Raw genomic sequence first — 24,158 nt, forward strand, 5'->3', positions numbered from 1 at the left:
ACAACAAAGAGTAGTCCCCGCTCTCTGCAGCTAGAGAAATCCCTCCCACAGCAATGAAGACCCAACACAGCCAAAAATAAAAACAAATAAATAAATAAATTTATTTTAAAAAAATGAGATGGAAGAGATGATGTGACTAACATCCTTTATCAATTCATATCTTGTAGCTATTATATCAAATATATATCTCGATATATGGAAGGACTTCCACTTCTGGCCATGATGGAGTAAATACTACTGGAAATGCCCTCCCCCCCACTAAACAAGTAGATAAGTAGACAAAATATGTAAAACAATGTTTTCAGTCATTCAACAAAATGTATCGTAAGATTGTGTTCTTTAAAAGAAGGAAAACAAATAATGTGAACCCTATAATGATCTTAGCTTTTGACCTGGATGTAATCAGAGTGCAGAGCAAGAATGGAGAAATGAAGCAGAGCATCATGATCTCACTGAGGTGAGGAGACAGATACTGAATTTGGGAAAGCAGAGTCACCTGAAGTTTGGGGGCAGTATCAGAAAGGAAGTTAAGCAGAGAAATAGATCCAGAAATGTTCACAGAGATCCCCTTGAGTCTGATGTTGAATACAAGCTGCACGTGTGTAGGGGGCAGAGATGCTCAAATTCTGACCATCCACAGTGACATGACCTTATTGAACACCTACGGCATTCTGTAGAAACACCAGAAGGGCAGAGCGAGCCTTAGGAGAAGGGCTAAATTAGGTCTAGAATAAAGACTACTTTAGGTCCGTCCTAACAAATCTGAAAGAAAAGCCTTGATAATATCCACAAGTAACTGCCTATACAGAACTACATTTAACACTTTTAAAGGAAGACATCAAAATCCAGACATATAAAACCATAAGAAACATAATGTCCAGCATTCCAAAAAAATTATTAGACACATGAAGAAGCAGAAAAATGTGATCTATAACCAGGAAGAAAATCAATCAGTAGAAACAAATCTAGAAATGGAAGACATGAAGTGGCAGACAGAGACATTAAAACAGTTGTTCTAAATAGACTTAAGATTTAAAGGAAAACACAAACATGATGAGAAAAAAAGAAGCTATAACGAACCAAGTCAAATTTGTAGAGCTGAAAAATATAGTATCTGATATGAAAAATTTGCTGAATGGAATTGAGAGCAGATTACATAATGCAGAAGAAAAGTCAAGTTGAAAACCTAGCAGTAAAAACTATCTGAAGAACAGGGAAAAAAAAGGAAATAATGAAGAATAGAGAACCAATGAACTATGGAACAATATCAAGTAGTCTAAAACAGTATAACTATAGTCCCAGAAGAAGAGGAAGAACAGAAAATATATTTGAAGAAAGAGTGGTAGAAACATCCAAATTTTATTAAAACTATAAACACTGTAAGAAGCTTAACATATGCCAATGTATAGAAAAAGAAAACCACACCAAAGTACATCATAATTAGAGTGTTAAAAACCCATATTAAGGAGAAAAATTTTTAAGCAAGACAGAAAACAGACGCATTATGTACAAGGCAACAGGTATTAGCATGACTGAAAACTTCCCAGTCAAAAATAATGCAAGCCTAAGACAATCAAACAACATATTTAAAGCAGTGAGAGGAAAATTTCAATCAAGAATCCTCCAACCAGTGAAATATCTTCAAAAATGAAGAGGAAATCCTTTCTCAGACAAAAACTGAGAGAATTCATCCTGCTCTAGCAGACGTCCAGTGAAGGTAGCCACAAAGGAAGCTCTTTGGACCAAAGAAAAATAATACCAGATGGAAAACTGGGCCTATACAAGGAAATGAGGAGCACTAGAAATGGTAACTACGTAGGTGAAGGGTTTTTTGTTTGTTTTCTCATCTTTTAATTTCTATAAAAGATAATTGCCTATATAAAGCAAAAATAACAATATGTGTATAACAGGGTTTATTTACCACATATGTAGAAATGAAATGTATGTATGACAAAAATAGCACAAAAGAGGGGAGAGGGAAATGAAAACACACTTTTGTAATATTCTTATATGTTAAGTAGTGTAGTATCACTTGAACATAGGCTGTGATCAATTAAAGATATAAACACCATATTAAAAAATAGGATAGTCAATAGAGGAGATAAAATGCAATACTAGAAAACACTCAGTATATCCAATAGAAGGCAGAAATAGAGGAAATAAAAGAAGAACAAATGGAACAAACAGAAAATAACAAGAAGCTAGAATTAAATGCAACCATATCTATAATTATACTCAATTTAAATCTTGACTGTCATAATGGGTAAAAATGTAAACTCTAACTATATACTCTCTACCAGAACACATTTTAAATATACAAAGACAGGTTAAAAATAAAAGGATATAAAAAGACAGGCTTTTGCAAACACCAATCACAAGAAAGACTGGTTATATTAATATCAGTCAAAGTAGACCTCAAGACAACCGATATTACCAAAGATAAAGAGGGAAATTTCATCAAGAAAATTATCAAGAATAAATAATATATCTTATATGTCTTTGCATCTAAGAACAGTTTCAAAAGAACATGAAGCAAAAACTGAAAGAATCAAATGTCCTTAATTGGTTTCCTTCATGGGGGCCAATATGGTGTGGTGGCATATTCAGTCGATCTGGAAATAGGAGAACTGATTTTAAGTCTTTATGCTGACACTTGCTGTTTATATATTGGGATAGTCAATTCACTTCTTTAAGTAATAATTTCTTTGTGTGTAAAATAAAAATTGTATCTACTCTATCATAAAGGATTTTTGTGAGAAGCCAAAACTATTAAACATAAATACAAAGCATGGCATAGGCATATATGATAATTATAATACATCTTGAATAATGAGAGACATTCTTAAATACTTCAAAATATGAATCTTGTCTTCTACATCTGTGTAATTTTCATCTTTATATCCCACTTGGCTTCAGCCATAAATATGCACAATAAATGTTCATCAAGGGTTTCTTCAAATCATGAGATTCTGTAATTAAAGTAGAAATGAAACTCAGAAAGTGTCAAGAATCTTGGAAAAGAATTCTGGATAGATGCTGGCTAACTCATCTAGGACATCAATATATAAATACGTCTCTTGATTACACTGAGACTTTACAGTACAGCATAAAAATAGGGCATAATTCTTTGCATTATCTACCAAGTTAAGGAACTGATGAAGTAAATAGAAGACCTATTTACTTAAATAGAAACTAGAAAAACACTAAAAATACTGAATTATAGCATATTTTGGAGGTAACACAATTTTCATTATTATCCAGTAAGTATGGTTTGTCGACTAATCATTAGAAACTGGGCCAAAGAGGCCTTTGAAAGAATTTAGTGATGAGAGATGGAACTGCCTGTAGTTTGAGAAAGTATTCTTTCAAGGGTATAATGATAGTGAAGGAAGTAAAAGAGGGGTAAAAAAGAAAAAGAAAGGAGAAAGGAAAAATAACTACCTTATGTATACATGTCTCATTTCACCAATGAAAAGTTAAGGTCCTTCAAAGTCTTTTATTTAGTTTTTAGTTGAGGGTTATTTGATTTTCTTTTCTTTGTGGGGGGGGGGAGGGGACAGTGGGGCTCTATTATTAGTAAACGTGCATTGGAGAGCCACAGAAATGCTCCTTTCTACCTCAAATTAAAATTATTCGGATCCAGGAAGAGAGTTATGTATACAGAATAACTTTGAGACTTACAAATCCAGTCACAGGATGGAAGTGCACACGTAGAGCATTTTTTATATTGTGATATATTCTCAAAGACCCAACACAGTGTAAACACACTATATTTATCACTCAATATTAAATAATGCCCTGCACCTAGCAAAGGAAATGCCCAGTGAATATTTGTGAAGTTTATAGTATCTTCTAAATGTGGATGTGTATTCATTAAAAAGCAAAAACAAAAACAAAAACGAAGGAATGCTTATTATTCCAAAGTGAACTGATGTGATTACTTTTAATGCCCTTTAATGTATCATTAAAGACCAAAGGTAAAAATTTAAAAGGAAGTTGCATGCTATTTTCTCTTTCCTAAATAATTAACTGTGGTTCAAATTTGTTCAAATATTATTCTATACTGTCCTTATGTTAAATATTAATTTCTATTCAAATATTTACTAAATAGTTATCTATGAAAAGTTTATTTTTTATTTTATTTGCCATACTGCAGTGCAGGAACTGCTGAGGTTAGCAATGCTGAAAGATATGGGGAAACTAGCATCCTGTAGGCATGTCATTACTATTCCCAATAACTGTATTTTCCATCCATCTTTGTGAAATCTATAAACTGTCACATTTTACTGCTTACCCTATCCAAGTCCTCAGGGGAAAGGAAGGAGATGATTAAATAAACTCTATAGGAAATTAATTTTCTCTTAATTTCATTGTCTTTCCCAGGATAAATTCTCAAAAGTGTTTCCTAAGAGAATGAACAAATATTTTTCACCACTTGAATTTTAATAAACAACAAAGTGGTGAAAATATGAACTGAAAAGAGATGGACAAAGGTGGAATTAACAGAAATAATCAACAATTTCTACAATTAACTGTTCATTTAATAAAAATGACCTTGGGCTAATTTCTAAAAGACTACCTAGTACATATCAGAATGTTGGCGGTAATGAAGTCAAACCATAACAACATTCTATACAAGAAATTTATCCATTCTCTGTCATCTGAAGGAAAAAAAATATCCCCCGGTATAAATATATGCAACAATGTATTTACATTCATGCACTAGATGAATTAAGCAACTTAACACTGTCTTACTAATACATATTTAAATGGAAGCACTTCTTATTACTATTCAAATGTAGTATTACAAATGCATTTGCTTATTTTTGTGAATTTTTATAATTCTTATTATTTATAAAAAGAAGTGAATACAAAAACAAACTACGTACCACAGGAAAATGTGCTAGTTCAACAGAATCAGTTAGTAGATTTTCAGGACAAATTTATACAATATGTTGTTTTGGATGTGCTTCAAGAAAAATAAAATGAATCACACTTCAAAACAGAAATCCTTTTCAATAGTAAATGAAATCATTTATAATTGTTAAGCTTATTAGTCAGCTAAGAACAATACTAATCTCTTTGTAAAAATGTCTTTATTATGTCAAGATCTTCATTGCCTTTCTTGTATAAAAGCATTCCTTACACACGTGGTTGGCACAAAACATTTCAAACCTTAGTACTGAGAACTGTCAAAAACTGCATTAAGATGACTTTAATAGACTCACAAGAGATATGAAAGAGCTCTTAGCAGATTAAAAACATGGGATATTAGAACAGCTATGTTAGAGGCTGCTATGGGACTGACCAAAAGTGAAGCAGAAGGAAAAGGATCTACACTGGAGCAGCTATTAATAAAAGGGCAGGGGGGAAGTAAGACATCCAGAGTAGCAGCAGAGAGTTAATTAGAAAAGCCACCTTGTGGGAAAAGAGAAGGAACGGAACTAATTCAATATTCCTGGACCAGTAAAACTGTAGGGAATTGAAGGGATTGAGGAAAGATAAGTCAAAAAGTTCAATGAGTACAGTGTGAGTACTCGTTGCTAGAAGAAAAGATGCAACAAAAGAAAAGAGCATAAGGGGAAAACTAATTTCCTTTACAGGCACGGTTATGGGAACAGAAATCAAAAACCTAAAGCCATTTTTTTAGTCTTGGTTAAAAGTAAAGTAAATTATACATTACAATACTGTTTAATAAATCTTGCCAACAAAGAATCCTACAAATATTTTGAATGCTGAAAGTTATTTGCAGGTACCGGATGTTTATACATTATGATCACAAGATCACAGTGAACAAAGAGCATGGTTAAGTGACAGGACAGGTTAGAAAAAAGTGTTATTTAAAGTCTCTCCTTGTGTTTGCTGAGAAAGAACAAGACGTTTCCCTAGATCTTTAATGTTAATTTACAAAGTTCTTCCTGGGATATGCAGTGATAACTACAAAATTCCTGTTTAATCTTCTAAGACTGGTAGTCCTCCACTTCAAAGAATGTGATGAATGTGAACTGTTGGAAAACAGGGTATTGTTCATTGAAATGACAGAGTTCATTTTATGTAAAAAAGGAATTTGTTCATTTACATTGTAAATTCACTCACTGTCCCTGTGTTATTTAACTCTCTCACTTATAAACTATGTAGCTCTCCCATTTTTTTTTTTTCAGAAACACTCAGATTTTTGGATATACTTTTCTCATAGTAGACTTTATGTAAACAAATGATGCTTCTAGCACATTCAAATCCAACAAATATCACAAAGTCTGCTTCTTCAACAGGGCTAGAGGTAAACATGAAAGGTATAGGAATTATTTACTAAAACTACGTGATTGCTATAGACAACTAGAAGTTATTATGAAAGTGTAAACATTACTGCTACACTTGGACTTCAAGTAGAGTCATATGAAGGCTAATAATGTAGTGATTAAGGTCCTGGCTCATTCTCTTGCACTTCTGACCATATGAAAACGAGGGAATCAATTGGGAGTGAATTAGTTCAATAAATCATCCCTACCTGCCTACCATCTATCTCCCAAAAAATACCTGATTAACATCAAAGAGCAGGAGCTACCTGGAAAAGGTGAAGCAAGTTTCCAAAGGCAAGAGGGGAAGTGTTTTTGGTAGCAGGGATGTGACTCAGAATAGATTTAGTTTATAAGGATTTCTCAATGACAAATTTGATAGATATTACATAAAATATATATAAAGCCATTTTTGTGAGTCAAAAAGAACAAAGTTACAACTACTTCCTACAAGTGAGGAACATTTTTTGTCATGATTACAACACTGTCTTAAACATTATTCCCCTTGGGGTCCAGCAGGACAGACCAATACTAAGATTCTACTAAACTAAGTAATAATTTCTGGGGGAAGAAATTTACTAAACAACACTCTGGTGACCAGAAAGAGCAAATGAGCTCGGTATACCAATCTTGCTGCAGTATTAGGACAAGTCTTTAGAATAGGAGGCTTCTCTAGTCTCTCTAGTAATAAACTATAGAAACTTAGAATATCAATACATGTAAGCAGCACATCAGAAGATCTAGCTATGCATAAAATACATTTTGCAACTCTAGACTGACCACCAGAGTATGCACTTTAAATGTCTTCCCTGGTGAGAAGGCATAGATGCAGATTCATACGTGCTCCCAGTGTCTATGGTAATGAAGCACATTTGCAAGAGAGATGCTGACTCCCTTGGGGTGGAGTACACGGAACTAAGAGAATGAAGTATTAAACTTCTGTGTTGGTAGTCAAAGCACTGTAACTTAAAATAACAGAATTCCTTAGTTATATACGATTGTTAAACTAGTACTAAAACTATTATTAATAGTGATATACAATATTATTTCATTTGTTCCTCACAAAAATTCTGAGATGAATTAAAGATGGTAGGCATTTTTGCCCCCACTTTATAAACAGTGACATAAGTACAAAGACATAGTGACAACCCAAAGACATGGTAAGTGACAGGTAGCCATGATTCTAGGTATTCTGAATCCAATCCTAGAATTCTTTCTACAATACCAGTGTTTCCCCAAATGTGGGATTAATGACATTGGTGATACATAGGCAAGACAGTAAATAACTATGAACCATATCCTAAGAATTTGTTCCATTTTCAATTATTTTTAAAGCATTCTGATATGTCAAGGAGAAGGTCTCAGTCTTTACCACCTCTGAGGCTAACAATCTCACTTTTTAAAGGAAAGTAAGCCCCAGTGTTGGGTGTTGTCAAGCAAAAGCAGTTAGCCAAATCATGTAATATTATTTCATTTTTACTGTATTTAATTTTATGTTTATCTTCCAATTATGTCAAGGGATACTAGTTTTTCATTTCTGGTAGAAATATAAGGTTCTCCTTATTAAATGAATTCATTTAAGTAATTTTACAGAAAACTAGTAAGTAAAAAATAACTATACAGTGGACTTCGGAAAAAGCAAAAGCATTAAGCAGTCTGCAAAGGACTGAAAATTAAAAATACTATACTACATATCATATGCTATAAATCATACTCTTTAATAATGAGAGTCTCACCAAAAGACTTTCCACTTTAGAAAACTTATTTCATACATAAATTAAAACAATTAGCTTCTTCATTGTATCAACTTATTAGTTACCTAAACTCCTAAACAAAATGAGTAGTAGCCGTAATACTACCATAGCAAGGGTCAAGTTAATTTTGAAGCAAACTTGGCATATCACCTACTTTTTAGCTATATTTTATTTTACTTATCCTAATATTTTCATAATAAAATTTATACATAAATACAGTTGCATAAGATTCAAACAAAAAGAAATAATCAGAGTAAAATGTGATTGCCTCCTGCTTTATGCTCACACTCACTTCCGGCTATTCCTGTTCCTGGACATGATGACTAACCAACCTGATTAACCAACTGTAGGACAGCATGCAGTCCTCCAACGTCCTACCAATAAATTCACCTTCATGTGCATTTTTGTCTCTGTACTAGCCAGGAGCAGAAGAGTTAGCACTAACTGCAACAACAGACAGCCCCCAAATCTCAGTGCTTTAACTCCTAAGTTACTCATCTAATGGAGGGTACACAGGAGGTCCTGATCCACATGGTCACTTTAGAGACTCTGATTAACAAGGCTCTACCACTTTGTAGCTGTGTCATCCTGATGTAGCCTTAGAGGAGCTAAAGATTGTAGAGGTGGCATCATAGCTCCTAAATGCCTTGACTCACAAATAATACACTCACAAACTACTATCCAGAATATGCCACAGGGCCCAACCTAAATATAAGGGAAAATACACAGTTGAACATTTTATGTATCTGATAAAATACCTTTTTGTTCAATAGTACATATATGAACCAGGTGACAGATAATGTGTTTTCCTGCTACTTACTTTTCTTCACTTAACAATACATCTTGGAGCTCTTTTCAAGTGTGTATGTATGTGTGTCTGTGTGTACATGCATGTACAACTATTTTTATTGGTTTCATAGTATGCTATAGTATAGATAAAACTTACTTAACCATTCCACTATTTATGAATATTCAGGCTACTTTTTTTCTATTATAAAAAAAGTGCTATAAAGAAGGAATACATCTAGTTTTTAATCAAACATTCTATAGAGTTGATCCTCTCCATATGTTTACTGGCCATTGGTTTCTCATGTTGTGTGAATAGCCTATTCATATCCTATGTCCATTTATCTACTGCATTGCTTGTCTTCCCTTAATGATTTACAGGATCTTGTTAAACATGATGAAATTTTTACTCCGATGTATTTAATATATATTTTTCCTTTAACTCTGTTTATGGTGTTTATTAACTATTACTTGGCCAAATATATCAACGCCTTTCCTATAAGCCTTGTGATGTTTTATATTCTACGTAAGATGATCTTCCCCTTTTTAAGATTATGAAAGAATATTCTCCTGATTTTGTTTCTATTGGTTTTGCAGTTTTAAAACTGATTAGTTCTACAATCTATTTTGGGTATTAAGATAAAGGTATACCTTTATTTTTTTCTAAACAGATAATCAATTTTTCTCAATACCATTTAGTGCATTATCTTTTTTTTAATTTGAAAGGGTATATTTATCATGAACTAAGTTCTCATTTATACATGGATCTGTTTATTTACTCCTGGTCTGTTACCATTCAGTTTTTATTACTATAGCTTTGTAGTATTTTATAAGATTGGTAGAACAAGTCCTTCACTGCTCTTCTTTTCTATATTCTCTTCCATGAACATTAGAATTAGCTTTTCAACTTTTAAGAAAACCCTGTTTGATGTTTTGATTGGATTATATTGAAATTATGCATTTGTTTGGGAGAGAAATGAATTCTGTATAACACTGAGTCTGCCCATCCAGACTGCCCAAACACAGTAATCTCACCATATATCCTTTGCAGCAAAAATCTCATTTTAAAATTTAGGCCTCCTGAATGGCCTTTCATATGTGAGTTATATGCTTCCCCCTAGCTCACTGGTTATGAGTGACCTATTATGAAGACTGATGCTATTTTTTGAAGTGATATCGTAGGCAGAATTCTAAAAACCTCTCCGATTCCAAACCTGCATCCCTGTAACCTACGAAAGTGATGAGAAATCTCATCCGTGATTGTGTTACATGGCACAATTGAGCTTAAAATTGGGACTGACCCATCCTCATAAGCCTTTCAAATTGGAGTGCTTCTCTGGCTGGTGGCAGAAGAGGAGGTCAGAGAGTTAAAGCAGAGAACGCTTCAACATGCACGTTTGCAGAAAGAGAGGCCACGTGAGAAGTGATGTGGGCAGCCTCTAGGAGCAGAGAGCACACCCCAGCTGACAGCCAGCAAGAACACAGAGACCTCAGTCCTCTGTAACTGAAAGGAAGGAAATGAATTCTCCCCAACAACCTGAAAGAGCTTGAAAGTGAATTCTTCCCCAGGACCACTACATAAAAGCCCAGTGTGACAGACACCTTAATTTCAGTCTTCTCAGACCTAGAACAGAGAACTCAGTTGAGTCCACTCAGACTTCTGATTTATAGAAATTATGAGATAATAAATGGGTATTGTTTTATGCCACTAAATTTGTTGTAATTTGTTACACAGCAATAGGAAACTAATCCAGATAGACTCCAAAGCAATTGTTATTACCACTTTCCCCCTCCATGGGTTTTCAGGATTCCCAGGGAAAAGAAAATACACTCAGAACCACTTCCCCCTTCCTCAACTGTATTCGCATTAATAGTCCCTAATTAAGACATATATGCCAACCAAAATCTTTAATTTCCTGCTAAATTTTAAGACTTTGGGGAAATAAAAGGCTAATTCTTCTTGTAAAAGTTTGAATATTTAAGGTACACAGTAAATCAAAAACAAAAATATCAAAGGACAAAAAAGAACCTCAAAAGTCATTGGGTAAATCGCCTAATGAAAATTAGGAGAACACTGTTATCAAACCCTAGAATCCAAAATCTATTTCACAAGAGGCCAGGATATATACAATAACGAAGTTTCTTTCAGTAATTATCTATAGTGACTACGATGTTTAAAGGCGAATACAATATTTTAGTAAAATAGTAATTAATCAACACTGCCAATCCACTAGTATAAATTATTGCACTATCTACCTTTGCCTTTAAGTGAAAATGCAATTTATTACATAGTATGTTAAATTTCTAAAACTTCATACTCTTAAGAAATACTGAATTATTCATGCTCTGATATCAGCTTAGAGAATTTTTTTTAATAGATATTTATTGGAGTATCATTGCTTCACAATACTGTGTTAGTTTCTGTTGTACACCAAAGTGAATCAGCCATATGCATACATGCCTCCATATCCCCTCCCTCTTGAGTCTCCCTCCCACCCTCCCTATCCGACCCCTGTAGGTCATCACAGAGCACTGAGCTGATCTCCCTGTGCTATGCTTAGAGAATTTTGAACTGGTATATGGCTGAATTATATAATTTTCCAGAAGATATGTTGAAAGAAAATTATAATGGTACTCAATGACAAGACTGACAATAAGATAAGCTTCACTTATTCTGTCTGCATGCTTCTATACTATTTCAATCCTTTTTAACAAAATGTGTTGCATATAGTTCTTGGGTAAAATTTTTAAAACAAAGGAATAAATAAAAAAAAAAAAAGGTTAGTGAATATGAAAGATCACGATTTTATTTTTGAGAATTGAGAGAAACATATTAAGTTTTAGAATCTGAAAACAAATTAGAGGGAAGTAAAAATGGAGTAGAAAGAATTTAAAGAAAATACTATAACATGGAATAATGGTTAGCTACTTGTTAGAACTATTAAAACAATGTTATGAGAGTTAATTAAAAAGAAAATTCATCCATTGTCTAAAATAAATTTTAAAGTTGTTTCTTAGTCAAAAATGATTTTTAAAATTATTGACTTCTCCAATACTGCTCTCCTCAAAATGCCAATTTCTATGAAATACAAATAAGAGAATTGTAGTGATAGACTAAGGAACCATTATCCTTCTTGAAGTTTTAACAAATGGTCTTATCAGGACAATGGACAGGGATCTTATTTCCTTAATTGATTTTCTTTGATGTCTCCATGGTTTTTCACTCAGTAAACAAAAGGTATTATTGATCTAACCACCAAGTTGTCCCTGCATGTTGGTCGCACATATTGCAGTCAATTTAACAGTTGTTGGGAAAGCACATCTAAACTCTACTTACCATTTGCCTGATGATTTGCATGGAACCTCACAAGGGAGAATGATCCCTTTGAGCTAATGCTTTGCCCATTCCTAAGCATTGTAGTTGATAATTTAAATTTCATATTTTGCCACCATTTACACCTTAGTACAAGTAACTTCCCCACAAAAACAAGGCTAGTTCTGATGTAGAGGAGAGAGAGAGAATTGTGTTTTGTATGCAAGCCCCATGAAGTTAGGAACAATATCTGTTTCTTCTTTATCCTCTATCACAATGCTTGGAACATAGTAAACCCTCAATGAGGATTTGATGAAGGAAAGGAGGTGAGCACAAACTGAAATTCAACAAATAGCTCTGAGTTGCCAATGAACAACAAGAAAAAAAAAACCACACAGGCAAATGGTACATTAGGGGAGAAAAACAGCAAAAAGAAGAAGGTGATAGCAAAGGGAGTAAGAAAGTTCAGTTCTCATACTATTCCTAAATAAATGCATTTTATTTTTCTTTACTTCATGACTTTCTCATTTAATAGCTCCACCCATATGCTATTTTAAAGAATAAAATTCATTGGAATGGTAGGAAAAAACAGTCTACCATGAAAGCCTGCTTCCAAAGAAGTAAAAAGATGGGGCCTTGTAAGCACTGTCAACATATTACATTAGATAACTATTTAGGTGAAGAATACTTTTACATTAGCAAAAGTAAAAATGTTTTGAAGCCAAAGATAAATGACTAAAGATATGGGTCAAAAAAATGGTTGATGACTAATTTGGGGCTGAATCAATGACCAATTACGTTTACAGACAAATTTTATTTTTTTTAATGGAAAAAAAAATTTTTTTATTTTTATACATGGCCAGTTAGGGCACTTGAAATAGTCAAAAACATTTTAAATGATCTCCAGAAAGTTATCAAATGAGTACATGTAAACTATATGTAGGGCTCAGTTCCATATTAATCCAAATTATAACATATTTATAAAGTCAAAAAGTACGAGTATTAAAAATTACTCTACATATTTTTCCATTACTGGTAATTGGTCTGTTCATATTTTCTCTTTCTTCCTGGTTCAGTCTTGGAAGGTTGTATGTTTCTAGAAATCTGTCCATTTCTTCTAGGTTGCCCAATTTATAGGCATATAATTTGTAGTGGCAGTCTCTTATGATCCTTCGTATTTATGTGGTATCAGTTGTAACTTGTCCTTTTTCACTTCCGATTTTATTGACTTGGGCTCTCTCTTTTTTTTCTTTTTTTTTTTCAACATTTTTATTGGAGTATAATTGCTTTACAATGGTGTGTTAGTTTCTGCTTTATAACAAAGTGAATCAGCTATACATATTCATATATCCCCATACCTCCTCCCTCTTGCGTCTCCCTCCCACCCTCGCTATCCCACCCCTCCGGGGGATCACAGAGCACCGAGCTGATCTCCCTGTGCTATGCGGCAGCTTCCCACTAGCTATCTGTTTTACATCTGGGAGTATATACATGTCCATGCTACTCTCTCACTTCGTCCCAGCTTACCCTTCACCCTCCCCGTGTCCTCAAGTCCATTCTCTACGTCTGCGTCTTTATTCCCGTCCTGCCCCTAGGTTCTTCAGAACCTTTTTTTTTTTTTTTTAAAGATTCCATATATATGTGTTAGCATACGGTATTTGTTTTTCCCTTTCTGACTTACTTCACTCTGTATGACAGACTCTAGATCCATCCACCTCACTAAAAATAACTCAATTTCGTTTCTTTTTATGGCTGAGGAATATTCCATTGTATATATGTGTCAGATCTTCTTTATTCATTCAGCTGTCAATGGACACTTAGGTTTCTTCCACGTCCTGGCTATTGTAAATAGTGCTGCAATGAACATTGTGGTACATGACTCTTTTTGAATTATGGTTTTCTCAGGGTATATACCCAGCAGTGGGATTGCTGGGTCGTATGGTAGTTCTATTTGTAGTTTTTTGAGGAACCTCCATACTGTTCTCCATAGTGGCTGTATCAATTTACATTCCCACCAACAGTGCAAGAGGGATCCCTTTTCTCCACACGCTCTCCAGCATTTATTGTTTCTAGGTTTTTTGATGATGGCCATTCTGATTGGTGTGAGGTGATACCTCACTGTAGTTTTGATTTGCATTTCTCTAATGATGAGTGATGTTGAGCATCCTTTCATGTGTTTGTTGGCAATCTGTGTATCTTCTTTGGAGAAATGTCTATTTAGGTCTTCTGCCCATTTTTAGATTGGCCTGTTTGTTTTTTTGATATTGAGCTGCATGAGCTGCTTGTATATTTTGGAGATGAATCCTCTGTCAGTTGCTTCATTTGCAAATATCTTCTCCCATTCTGAGGGTTGTCTTTTCGTCTTGTTTGTGGTTTCCTTTGCTGTGCAAAAGTTTTTAAGTTTCATTAGGTCCCATTTGTTTATTTTCGTTTTTATTTCCATTTCTCTAGGAGGTGGGTCAAAAAGGATCTTGCTGTGATTTATGTCATAGAGTGTTCTGCCTGTGTTTTCCTCTAAGAGTTTTATAGTGTCTGGCCTTACATTTAGGTCTTTAATCCATTTTGAGTTTATTTTTGTGTATGGTATTAGGGAGTGTTCTAATTTCATTCTTTAACATGTAGCTGTCCACTTTTCCCAGTACCACTTATTGAAGAGGCTGTCTTTTCTCCATTGTACACTCATGCCTCCTTTATCAAAGATAAGGTGACCATATGTGCATGGGTTTATCTCTGGGCTTTCTATCCTGTTCCATTGATCTATATTTCTGTTTTTGTGCCAGTACAATACTATCTTGATTACTGTAGCCTTGTAGTATAGTCTGAAGTCAGGGAGCCTGATTCCTCCAGCTCTGTTTTTCTTTCTCAAGAGTGCTTTGGCTATTCATGGTCTTTTATGTTTCCACACAAGTTGTGAAATTTTTTGTTCTAGTTCTGTGAAAAATGCCTTTGGTAGTTTGATAGGGATTGCATTGAATCTGTAGATTGTTTTGGGTAGTAGAGTCATTTTTACAATGTTGATTCTTCCAATCCAAGAACATGGTATATCTCTCCGTCTGTTTGTATCATCTTTAATTTCTTTCATCAGTGTCTTATGGTTTTCTGCATACAGGTCTTTTGTCTCCTTAGGTAGGTTTATTCCTAGGTATTTTATTCTTTTTGTTGCAATGGTAAATGGGAGTGTTTCCTTAGTTTCTCTTTCAGATTTTTCATCATTAGTATATAGGTATGCAAGAGATTTCTGTGCATTAATTTTGTATCCTGCTACTTTACCAAATTCATGGTTTAGCTCTAGTAGTTTTCTGGTAGCATCTTTAGGATTCTCTATGTATAGTATCATGTCATTTGCAAACAGTGACAGCTTTACTTCTTCTTTTCCAATTTGGATTCCTTTTATTTCTTTTTCTTTTCTGATTGCTGTGGCTAAAACTTCCAAAACTATGTTAAATAATTCTTTTTTTCTTAATAAGTCTAGCTAAAGGTTAATCACTTTTGTGTATCTTTTTAAAGAACCAGGTCTTAGTTTCATTGATCTTTTCTATTGATTTTTAGTCTCTGTTTCATTTAATTCTGCTTTGATCATGGTTTCTTTCCTTTGTACTAACTTTGGGTTTTGTTTGTTCTTATTTTTCTAGCTTCTTTAGGTGTAAGGTTAGGTTATTTACTTGAGATTTTTCTTGTTTCTTGAGGTAAGCTTGTATCGCTATAAACGATAGTACTGCTCTTAGTACTGTTTTGGTGCATCCCATAGGTTTTGGATCATTGTGTTTTCATTTTCATTGTTTCCAGGTATTTTTTAATTTCCTCTTTGATTTCTTCAGTGATCCATTGGTTGTTCAGTACATACTGTTTAGCCTCCACCTGTTTGTGTTTTTTTGCAGTTTTTCTCTTGTAGTTGATTTCTAGTCCCACAGCATTGTGGTCAGAAAAGATGCTTGATATGATTTCAATTTTCTTATATTTACTGAGGCTTGTTTTGGGGACTAGCATGTGATCTATCTTGGAGCTTTATAGAATCATAACATCAATATTCAGTCCTTACCTAATCAATAGTTCAAAACAGTATTCAATAAATTGTTAACTCTTTAACTTCAAATTCTTCTGTGAGGTACATGGCTTTTTAAAAATGAAACAAAACTTAATAATATATAATCTATAAATGATAAGTGCCTAAGACACAATTGGATTGATCTGAGGGGAGAGGAGGGCAGAGATGGACTGGGAAGAGGCACAGAAAACTTTCTGGCATGACAAAAATATCCCATATCCTGAACAAAGTATGGGTATAGGGATAAAATCACTTCTCACAGCACACTGATAGTGTCACCTAAGATCCGTGTATTTCACTGTAAATAAATTGCAGCTCACCAAAAACTAAATGGCAAAAAAATAAATGTATGTAAAATATTTCTTGACTATAATGAAAACACAATTACAGAATGTAATTAATTCCAAACTGAGAACAGATGCCTCTGTGTGTGTGTGTGTGTGTGTGTGTGTGTGTGTGTGTGTAATTTAGGGGGAGGAGTAGGTGTTTCCCCCATAAAAATGAAGCAGTAGTTTATTAAGTTTTCATAATGATATGTGGCCACAACAGCATCATAAAACATCTGTGGGAATGATGACCAAGAACATAATTAAACAAAGATTCTTCAAATTATTGTGTATTAACATAAAATAAATCCTTTTTTAAATGAAGCAAAGTAACTACTGAATTATTTCACTCTGCTTAAGGGAAAAACTGATCAGAAGTAAAGTCATTCAATTTATTTGCTATTGTATATATATCACTGAAGTGGGACATTGTTAGTTGCTATCAAGGGTTAGTTCTCTAAACATCAGAGTTGCCTATTTACAATCTACAGTGGCTTTCATTTTTCAGATGTTTCTATTTAAAATGCCAGCAGTACAGTACTTTTTTTCTTCTGCCAATGGAGTTAAGAAGATAAAGCAAATGAATTTAGATACTTACAAAATAATGTAATCAATTCAATTTCTTTTGCAGCACAGTTAATTCCTATTGTTTAACTTTAACTTTATATTAGCACAAAGTACTTAGGATTAAATCAGTGTTTCCACTTACATGGCTCCAAAATACATTATAATAACTATCAAATAATTGATATAGATATGCTATGGCTTTGGGGATAATTTCAGTAATCTGTATAACTAAAATTTAAATTACCATTCAAATGATGATGAATTACTAATAAACTATGAAGTTTTACATGTGGCCAGAAATGTAAATTATATAAGACTTCGATAAACGTATTATCTTGAAAAAGCAGTTATGGAAAATAGGCTCATCAACTTAAGTAAGATGAAGAGAAGCTGGAGAAAGTCCAGGAACAAGTAATATAAATTACTAAATGACTGGGAAATGACTTAACAAAGAAAGCCTAAAATAATGTGGGTTAGTAGGGAACAGACTACTGGGGTGGAATTAATAACAGTCTTTATTCAACTAGATAAAGTAATACTATACAAACAGACCTTCAGTACTCTGCCCATTGAGAAAAGGATCTAAGAAGGTAAACGTAAGTAGCAACTAGAAGGGCTATGTTTAATACCAAGAAAAGTTTCCTTTTCAGTTTCAAGACTTTAGAGCCTAATTATAAAGATGGCTATAAAATCCATGGCCATACACACTCACCCTTACCACTTCAACATACACTGGTGTAGCTTTACACTACAGCATCTGAGAGATTTATCAGACCCTTAGCACCCTCTTTGCCCACCTGCATTTCAGCCAGAAATGTCAGGAAATTAACCCCCACCTGTGAGTGGCCAATGACTGACAGGAGTCTATATAAATACCCTAGGCTTCCTTTGCCCTCAGGTGAAATAACTCTGAGATGTGGCATAACACTGGCTCCCAGACTGCCCCAACGTGATCCATCTCCGATTAGCCACAGTTGTAACGTGTATAATAATATGATCTCTGTTAGATAAAATCCCTTCCCTGTCTCACTTTCCCAATAACCTATTGGCATTTCCTGGGATCATCCCCCGAATAAACTACTTGCACTGAAATCTTCATATCCAAGTTTGCTTTTTAACTACCTACACTAAGACAACATACGTGCCATTTCATTGTACCACCTGTCTTTTCATATACTTAACAGTTTCTTCAAATTCCCCAACTATAAAATTTCTTGAAAAACTTTTATAACACAAGAACTAGAAAACTAATACCTTCCAACTTTCATTATTACAATACACTAAAAATAAATGATATCAAAACAGTTATTTAATACTAGCCAGCTATTGCTGCCTATTATCTCTGAGTCTGAATCCTGCTTTTTTTTTTAAGTGTGTACATGGGAGTGGGGGAAGATTAGCAAATATTTGTGAGGTATTACAGATATGCTGCACCAAACTGACCATGTTTATTACTTCAAGTGACAGAGAATGGAAGGAGGAGTAATTTCCTCACTCTGTGATTCAATGTTTTCTTAAATCTCTTTCCCATAACCACCTGAAGTCCATCTTGGACCATTTAAAATCACTTCACATCCCAATGGAATATACATTCCACACTTTAGAAAATATTACACTACAGAATAGATAAACCTGAGAAAGCTAATTCACAGTCTTACTCCGAAAAAAATTAATAAAGATCTCTTAAGAGTTCTTTGACCTCTATATAGTTTCAGAAACTATTAAACAGAGAGTTAGGAATTCTAGTCTTAATGTTTTGTGTGGCTGTGGCCAAGTCACTTCATTTTTCTGGACCTCAGTTTCCTCAACCTTAAAATAAAAAAGTCAAATAGGTCCACGTTTTCTCTTTTCTGTTCTCCTCGCCACTTCAGTAACAAAAGGAGTGAGCAAAGGTGAAGCCGTAGGTTTCTTAATCCCATTCCTTCAAAGCAGTTCTGGGAAGATCAGGAGGAGACAGGAGAGAGAAAGAGAGGGAGGAGTAGGTGAAGAGGAAAGAAGGAGAGGGAGGGGGAGGAGAAAGGCTAGGAGGAGAGAAAGAAACAGAAAGGAAACGGACTTTTAAAACTACAGGTACCACCTTCCACTTATTAGAATGGCTACTATTGAAAAGAAAAAGATGACAAGCGTTGATGAGGATGTGGAGAAATTGGAACCTTTGTGTACTGTTGGTAGGAAAGTAAAATGGTGCAGCCGGTGTGGAAAAGAGTATGGCAGTTCCTCAAAAAAGTTAAAAATAGAATATACTATATGACCCAGCAATTTCATTCCTGGGTATATACCCAAAAGGAATTGAAAGCAGGGTCTCAGAGAAACACTTGTATCCTCACGTTCACAGCAGCACTATTCACAACAGGCAAAAGCTGGAAGCAACTCAAGTGTCTCAACAGATGAATGGATCCACAAAATGTGTATACATACAATGGAATATTAGCCTTAAAAAGGAAGGAATTCTGACACATGCTACATCATAGATGAACCTTGAGGACATTATGCTAAGTGAAATAAGCCAACCACAAAAAGGCAAATAGTATATGATTCTACTTACATGAGGTGCCTAGAGTAGTAAATTCACAGAGACAGAAAGTAGAATAGAGGTTACCAGGGGAAAAGAGGAGTTGTTGCTTAATGGGTATAGAGTTTCAGTTTTGCAAGATGAAAAGAGTTCTTGAGGCTGGTTGCACAACAATGTGAATCTACTTAACATGATTGAACTGTACCCTTAAGATGGTTATGATGGTAAATTTTATGTTACATTTATTTTATCATGAATTAAATTTTTTAAAAATACAGGTTACCATGGGACTATATGACATTTAAGATCTCTTTCAGCTCCACAGCCTTTGAATTAGCATTAACAACAATTATGTAATTTATCATGGTCATGATACAAGGTTCATGAACAAAATTAAAACAAAAAAATTATTTATCCCATATATATTATCCACAATATTTGCAGTATGTGTATTATAACCATTAATCTCTATGATCCAAGCAATGAGCTTCAGTGACTAATACTTATTCATGCTCTCTACAGAGAGTCACTAAAATATTACCTAAATGTTAAGAAATCTTATGGCCAAATAGAAAGTTCTGCAAATTTAAGATTACTATTAATCTTTCTTCAAAACTGTCACCTCCATTTTGAATGCCATTAAATCCCAGTCAGATTGAAAGGCAGTTTCTTCTGTGCTCGCAGAGTAACATTAGTACACTCTCATGGTCAATCCTGTGTCAGGATGAACTGCACATGACTGCCGTTCTACCTTGATTCTGAGTCCCAGTGAGTAAGACCTCACCACGCAGTAGCTCACTGATCTTGTCTAGCTGTGTCCATAGCACACTGCAGCCACACCGTACTTATTAGAATTAGCACACCATTTACTCATAGGTTCTCATGTTTCTTAATGTTTCTTAATACAAGCTGACAAGATGATATCTAAAATTAAATAAGTGCTCGCTTTGGCAGCACATATACTAAAAATTGGAATGATATGGAGAAGATTAGCATGGCCCCTACACAAGGATGACACGCAAATTCGTGAAGCGTCCCATATTTTTGAGAAATGGAAACAAAAACAAAAATAAACAAATGGGACCTAATGAAACTTAAAAGCTTTTGCACAGCAAAGGAAACCATAAACAAGACAAAAAGACAACCCTCAGAATAGGAGAAAATATTTGCAAACGAAGCAACTGACAAAGGATTAATCTCCAAAATATACAAGCAGCTCGTGCAGCTCAATATCAAAAAACAAACAAACAACCCAATCCAAAAATAGGCAGAAGATCTAAATAGACATTTCTCCAAAGAAGATATACAGATTGCCAACAAACACATGAAAGGATGCTCAACATCACTCATCACTAAAGAAATGCAAATCAAAACTACAATGAGGTATCACCTCACACCAATCAAAATGGCCATCATCAAAAAATCTAGAAACAATAAATGCTGGAGAGGGTGTGGAGAAAAGGGATCCCTCTTGCACTGTTGGTGGGAATGTAAATTGATACAGCCACTATGGAGAACAGTATGGAGGTTCCTTAAAAAACTAAAAATAGAACTACCATAGGACCCAGCAATCCCACTGCTGGGCATAAACCCTGAGAAAACCATAATTCAAAAAGAGACATTTACCACAATGTTCATTGCAGAACTATTTACAATAGCCAGGACGTGGAAGCAACCTAAGTGTCCATTGACAGATAAGTGGATAAAGAAGATGTGGCACATATATACAATGGAATATTACTCAGCCATAAAAAGAAACAGAATTAAGTTATTTGTAGTGAGGTGGAAGGACCTAGTGTCTGTCATACAGAGTGAAGTAAGTCAGAAAGAGAAAAACAAATACCTTATGCTAACACATATATATGGAATCTTAAAAAAAAAAGTGGTTCTGAAGAACCTAGGGGCAGGACAGGAATAAAGACGCAGATGTAGAGAATGGACTTGAGGACACGGGGAGGAGGAAGGGTAAGCTGGGACAGAGTGAGAGAGTGGCATTGACATATATACACTGCCAAATGTAAAACAGATAGCTAGTGGGAAGCAGCCGCATAGCACGGGGAGATCAGCCCCCTGATCTCCCACCTAGAGGGGTGGCATAGGGAGGGTGGGAGGGAGATGCAAGATGGAGGGGGTATGGGGATATATGTATACGTACAGCTGATTCACTTTGTTACACAGCAGAAACTAACACAACATTGTAAAGCAATTATACTCCAATAAAGATGTTAAAAAAATTAATAAAGAAAATTAAATTAAATAAAAGATCTCCTGTCTTTTTTTTTTTTTTTTTACAATTTTTTTTAATTAAGTGGCTCATTGATTTTTATTTTATTTTATTTTATTTTATTTATTTATGGCTGTGTTGGGTCTTCGTTTCTGTGCGAGGGCTTCCTTTAGTTGCGGCAAGTGGGGGCCGCTCGTCATCGCGGTGCACGGGCCTCTCACTACCGCGGCCTCTCTTGTTGCGGAGCACAGGCTCCAGACGCGCAGGCTCAGTAGTTGTGGCGCACGGGCCTAGTCGCTCCGCGGCATGTGGGATCTTCCCAGCCAGACCAGGGCTCGAACCCGTGTCCCCTGCATTTGGCAGGCAGATTCTCAACCACTGCGCCACCAGGGAAGCCCGATCTCCTGTCTTTTTATTGTATAATTTTATTTATTTCTTACTGAAAACATAAACCTGACCTAAATTAATTTATCATTTAAAAATTTTCTCTTTTCTTATTCTCCTTGGTTTTAACATAAAATTTAAAAATATTACTTGAACTCATATAAGTGTATTTTAAGAATCTATTTAAATAGACACAAATTACTGATTTAAGTAAAAGTATAAACGGAAGAAAATTAAACTATCAGTGTTACTAAATTATTAAGATATATACTGTTGGCCAATAAGCACAAAAGATGCTTAACATCATTAGTTATCAGAGAAATGCAAACTAAAACTACAATGAAATACCACTACATAAATCACTAGCATGGTTAAAATGAAAGCCACTTATAATTCCAAGTTCGGTAAGGATGCCAAGCAAATAGAACTCTCATACAGTGCTGGTAGGAATATAAAATGATATAACCACTTTGGAAAGTAGTATGGCAGTTGCTACAAGGTTAAACGAGCACATATCATATGACCCAGCAAGTCCACCCCTAGGTATTTATGTAAGAAAAATAAAAACATATGTTCACACAAAGACTTAACATATGAATGTTCAAAACTGAAAACAAGCCAAATGTTCAACAATAGGTGAGTGGATAAATAAACTCTGATATATCGTTAAAATGGAATGTTATTCACAAATGAAAAGGAATGAACCACTGAGAGACATAAAATCATGGATGAACCTCCAAATCACTATGTTGAGTAAAAGAAGCCCAACACAAAAGACTATATGTTGCATGATTTTATTTATTTGAAACTCTAGAAAAGACACAACAAACTAAATGATAGCAAATCAGTATTTCCCTGGAGCTGGAAATGGGGGAGGGGAGGAACTGAGAGCAAAGAGGCATGAAGAAATTATTTGGGGTGATGAAAATGTTCAATATTTTGATTGTGATGGTGTTTATACAAGTATACACATTTGCCAAAACTCATTAAACGGTACACTTTTTTTTTTTTTAAAGATTTTTTTGATGTGGACCACTTTTAAAGTCTTTATTAAATTTGTTACAATGTTGCTTCCGCTTTATGTTTTGGTTTTTTGGCCATGAGGCATGTGGGATCTGCTCCCTGACCAGGGATCGAATCTGCACCCTCTGCATTGGAAGGTGAAGTCTTAACCACTGGACCGCCAGGGAAGTCCCAAGCGGTACACTTAAATGGATTTTATTGTATGTAAATAGCACCTTCTTCATAGAAAGTGATAGCATGGTAATTAAGCAGCATATTAGTTCAGTAGTTTGCAAACTTTTTAAATCATTTTCCTCTCTTACTTAAAAAAATTACTTACAAATTACATACATGTTAAGAAGTATACACTCTACAAAACATATAGAAAAGTAGGAATTATAAAGAGCTAAAGATCAAATAATGAAATGTCCTGTTAACTGATGCAACTTCATTATTTAATCTAATGTCATAAAATGTACTTAGGTGAGAGGTTCATCACTGAAGATAATGGACATAAATCTGTATGTCAAAAATATTCTCAGTATGTAGAACTTGTGAAGCTAACTTCTTATCATTTAGACAGTGACTGTCTAAACAGACATTTTCTATGTGACTGTCAAAGAATTAGAGGAGTGCTCATTCTGTCATCTTGATTCTCCTTGCAATATTAGTGCTATCTTCAATCCGTAGGCTATATGTTAGAAAAATTTTAAGCTGCTTTTCCATATCATGAAGTTAGTTTAATTAAATCTAGACTACATAATCTATTAATCCACCTTACTGGAAGCAGAAAATGCAAAAAATAAGTGAGGGGGCGGTGAGAGGGGGACAAGGTGGTGGAGTAGGAAGATCCTGGGCTTGCCTCCTCCCATGGATACTATATATAGAAACTTAACTAGAAAACCCAAAAGACTCCACCAATACACTATTGGAACTAATAGATGTATTC

General features: G+C 34.6%; 1 protein-coding gene and 1 non-coding gene across 6 annotated transcripts in view; one reads left to right on the forward strand and one right to left on the reverse strand.

Moving 5' to 3' along the window:
• RFX3 (regulatory factor X3) overlaps positions 1-24,158 on the reverse strand; it is a 297,517-nt gene that overhangs the window by 124,193 nt on the left and 149,166 nt on the right. The gene's annotated exons all lie outside the window — the stretch shown is intronic.
• LOC137771101 (U6 spliceosomal RNA) lies at positions 20,538-20,645 on the forward strand. The gene has a single exon (XR_011075315.1). It is a non-coding gene; the product is annotated as a U6 spliceosomal RNA (small nuclear RNA).

This window comes from Eschrichtius robustus, chromosome 10 (assembly GCF_028021215.1).
Source record: "Eschrichtius robustus isolate mEscRob2 chromosome 10, mEscRob2.pri, whole genome shotgun sequence".
Classification (NCBI taxonomy): Eukaryota; Metazoa; Chordata; class Mammalia; order Artiodactyla; family Eschrichtiidae; genus Eschrichtius; species Eschrichtius robustus.